Consider the following 4,656-nt stretch of genomic DNA (forward strand, 5'->3'; position numbering starts at 1 on the left):
AGGGAGCCCACTGTATGGGAGAACATCTGATAAAGGGTTAATATCCAAACTATATAAGGAACTCATACAACTTAAAAGGAAGATAAACAATCCAATTAAATGGGCAAAGGACCTAAATAGACACCTCTCCAAAGAGGACATACAGCCCCCTTTCCCAGCTACTGGTAAGGTGCTTGGTTCTTCTGAGGAAGCTAAGGCTGCGTTGGGGTGAGGCCCTCACTTCATCCAGCGACTAGCAGCGCTCGCCCAGCACTCACCCTCACCATGGCCTCAGTCTCAGAGCTCACCTGCATCTACTGGGCCTTTATCCTGCTCAACGGACGATAGAGTGGATGAAGTGACGGTGACGGAGGATAAGATCAACGCCCTCATTAAAGCAGCTGGTGTAAATGGTGAACCTTTCTGGGCAGGCTTGTTTGCAAAGGTTCTGGCCAATGTCAACATTGGGAGTCTCATCTGCAATGTAGGGGCTGGTGGACCTGCCCCTGCAGCTAGTGCTGCCCTAGCAGGAGGTCCTGCCCCCTCCACCGCTGCTGCCCCAGCTGAGGAGAAGAAAGTGTAAGCAAAGAAAGAAGAATCTGAGAAGTCTGATGATGACATGGGCTTTGGTCTTTTTGACTAAACTAGCGATTTGTAACACATTCAATAAAAGCTGACCTCTGTTGCTGTGAGCTTAAAAAAAAAAAAAGAGGACATACAGATGACCAAGAGACATATGAAAAAATGCTCAAAGTCACTGATCATCAGAGAGATGCAAATTAAAATGACAATGAGATATCACCTCACACCTGTCAGAATGGCTACCATCAACAAATCAGCAAATGACAAGCACTGGAGAGGATGTGGAGAAAAGGGAACTCTAGTACACTGCTGGTGGGAATGCAGACGGGTGCAAACACTATGGAAAACAGTATGGAGTTTCTCAAAAAATTAAATATGGAACTGCCATTTGACCCAGTGATCCCACTGCTAGGAATATATCCTAAAAGACCCTAAACACCAATCAGAAAGAATGTATGCACCCCTATGTTCATAGCAGCACAATTTACAATAGCTAACATCTAGAAACAGCCCAAGTGCCCATCAGTAAATGAGTGGATAAAAAAGCTGTAGCCCTAGCCGGCTTGGCTCAGTGGATAGAGCGTCGGCCTGTGGACTGAGGGGTCCAGGGTTCGATTCCGGCCAAGGGTACGTGCCTGGGTTGCCGGCTCGATCCCCAGTAGGGGGCGTGCAGGAGGCAGCTGATCAATGATTCTCTCATCACTGATGTTTCTCTCTCGCTCTCTCTCTCCCTTCCTCTCTGAAGTCAATAAAAATATTTAGAAAAAAAAAAAAAGCTGTAGTGCAGCCCTAGCCAGTTTGGTTCAGTGCATAGAGTGTCGGCCTGTGGACTGAAGGGTCCCGGTCGACGAGGACACGTGCCCTGGTTTCCGGGTTGGATCCCCAGTGTGGGGTGTGCAGGAGGCAGCCGATCAATGATTCTCTCTCATCATTGATGTTTCTGTCTCTCCCTCTCCCTTCCTCTCTGAAATCAATTAAAAAATATTTTTTAAAAATTAAAAAGAAGAATGTGAACATATCTTTGGGAGCTATTATTCAGCCAATCCCAGAGACTAGAGAAATGAATGTACTTCATGGTTTGGGAACAGAAAAAAAGCTATTCAAGGACACTATGGGAACAGTAGGGGGCATCTGAGCATGGATGGTGAATTAGATTGCAGCGTGGTTATGACAAAGGACTGAGCCTTTAGACATTACATGTGTGCATTTTTTTTGAGGCGTAATGTAAGCATACATCAAGAATACAGTTGTATACAGTTCGGTTACCTTTCACAAATGGAATACACAGGTGTTCCAAAGAACATCCAGCTGCCCAAATCCCCTCATGCCCCACCCTGTCACTGCCCCTGCGGGTGACACACCCCTATCCTTATGCCTCACACCATATATTGACTTTCCTGTTTTAGACTGTCACAGAAATGGACCTCTTTTGTGCCCGGCTGCTTCTACTTAATATGATGCCTGAGAGTCCTCCATGTTGTGTGTTTCAGGAGGTTATTCCTTTCATGGCGGCACTGTACTCTCTTGTGTGCATTTGCTACAGTGCATTTGCTGCTGATGGAAAGCAAAAAAGAAGATATATAATCGGGGACTCCAGGAACAGAGCATGTATTGTGCTTTACCCACTAAGATGGCTATAATCAAAATGACAGACAATTGCAAGTGCTGGTGAGAATATGGAGTAACTGAAACCCTCATGCACTGATGTCCACAGCAGCAATGATATATAGCAGCCAAAAGGTCGACACAAGCAAGTGCCCATCAATGGGTAAATAGCTAAACACAATGTGGCCCATCCACACACTGAAATATTATTAGTCCGCTGTGAAAAGGAATGAAGCACTGACCCATGCGACAACGTGGAGGGGCCTTAGAAACGCAAGACTCCGTGAGAGAAGCCAGACACAAGAGGCCACGCAGAGTGATTCCATTCATGTGAAATATCCAGAATAGGCAAGTCCATAGGCAGAAAGTGGGTTAGTGGGTGCCGGGGGCTGGGGAAAGCGGTGGGGAGTAGGTGCTAAAGGGGAAGCAGGTTCATTTTGGGGTGACAGAATGTTCTGGAACTAGATAGAGGTGGTTGAAAACTCTGCCTGTACTGCAAACACTGTGTGGTATGTGAATTATATTTAAATGAAACTGTCATTAAACTCCGACCACACTTGGGGCAGGGCCAGCTTCCCAGGGGTGGTCCCATCCGTCACACAAGGCCCCCCCCAATTATCCTCCTGGGGAGGGGGTTGGAAACACGTGAGGAAGTGAAGACCAAGTTTCTGGCTGGCAAGTGGGGAATGTTATTCCGAGCCTGGGTGCTGTCCCTCTGCCCAACAAGGTGCAGAGTATCTCATTCCATCCTTCTAGCCTTTCCTTTTCTGGCACATTTTACAGAGAAGGAACGGAGGCTTGGGGACGTGCTGAACGCATGCAGGAGGCTCAGGTGCTGGCCTCAGGGCCCCCAGTGTGGCGAGACAGGCTGAATGGATCAGGCCATAGGGACATCCTCCCCCATCTGGAGTCCTGGGGCCTGGGCAGCCCCTGTGTGGCCCTCCTGGGGCCAGGAAGAGGGATCATGGAATCCCCCAGAGCCTCCAGGAAGACGACTCAGCTTCCAGCTGGATCAGTTACTCCTCCAGCGTTCCAGTAGGGTGGGCTGGTCACCTTTTCTTCACCCCAGTGCTATTTAAAGGTGCCACCTGGGGCTATGGCTATAGGACTGGGCTGGTGGGAGCAGAGGGTCAAGGATTGGAACCCTGGATGCGTCCTCTGAGGGGCTGTGGGGGAGGCGCTGCCCCTCCCGGGCCCCAGTTTCCCCACCTATCAATGGCGCCTCTTGGCTTGAGTCTGTGAGGTTCATTGTATTCACCACGCAGGACCAAGGGCCCAGGATGGCTCCCAGTGGGGCTTGGACGTCTCGTAAATGATGAGCAGATGTGGGTATAAATGGTTCCAGTAGGGCTTGTCACCTTTTCTTCACCCCAGTGCTATTTAAAGGTGCCACCTGGGCTATGGCTATAGGACTGGGCTGGTGGGAGCAGAGGGTCAAGGATTGGAACCCTGGGATGCGTCCTCTGAGGGGCTGTGGGGGAGGTGCTGCCCCTCCCGGGCCCCAGTTTCCCCACCTATCAATGGCGCCTCTTGGCTTGAGTCTGTGAGGTTCATTGTATTCACCACGCAGGACCAAGGGCCCAGGATGGCTCCCAGTGGGGCTTGGACGTCTCGTAAATGATGAGCAGATGTGGGTATAAATGGGGCCTCCCCACTCCTAATGCTTAGGACATGCAGCTCCAGACACTGGGGATGCGGTGCTGGCCTAGGTCACCATCCACTGGCCACAGACATGTCCATGAGTCCCCATCCCCTCCACCCACAACACCCCATCCACCCACCTGCTCAAATGCCTGTGTGCACCCCACCCCCATGCCCACCCCTCAGCAAAGCCTCCTGCCCAGAGGCCTGGCTCTCAGGAAGCTCCAGTTTGGAGGGCAGACAAGTTCCATCTGAACGTGCTCAGTCCGGGGGCCTGGCTCGCACAGACAACACTCAGGCCAGAACTTCCCACCCAACCTCTGACCCCCAATCAACCCCACTTCTTGTCTCTCTGTCCGACTTACCCTCTGTCTCTCCCATATCCGTCTCTGTCTCTTTTAACCATCTTCCCCTGTGTCTCATACTCTCCATCTCTCCAGCTTAGTCTGTTTCCCGTTGTAGCTCTGCGTCTTAGTCTCTTTGCCTCCCAGTCTTCGTATTTCGCTCTTTCCATGTCTCTCGGGTCTTTCTCTGCCTCATTCCCACCGTCTCTGTCTCAAGTCCTCGTCTCTGTCCTTCAGTCTCTTACCTGTGTGTTTGTCTCTCTGTTTCTATCTCTGTCTCTATCTATCTCTCTGTCTCTGTGCCCTGCCTGTCTCACACTTACACCCCGCAGCCCTTGCAGGCCAACCCGGTGATTCACAGACACGCACCACCCTCCCCACAGCGCAAGACAAACACACGCCGAGGCCCCAGCAGGTTTTCCTAAATGGACCGCCCCCGCCCCTCGCCCACTGCGTCCTGGCGCCGCTCCAGGTGCCCAGCCTGGTGCCCAGCCCGGAGGCTCCC

General features: G+C 51.3%; 1 pseudogene; it reads left to right on the forward strand.

The window, feature by feature from the left end:
* The first annotated feature begins 249 nt into the window (after nt 1–249).
* LOC106726171 lies at nt 250–688 on the forward strand (annotated as a pseudogene).
* Nucleotides 689–4,656: the final 3,968 nt, after the last annotated feature.

Source organism: Myotis brandtii, unplaced genomic scaffold (genome assembly GCF_000412655.1).
Source record: "Myotis brandtii unplaced genomic scaffold, ASM41265v1 scaffold236, whole genome shotgun sequence".
NCBI classification, from domain to species: domain Eukaryota; kingdom Metazoa; phylum Chordata; class Mammalia; order Chiroptera; family Vespertilionidae; genus Myotis; species Myotis brandtii.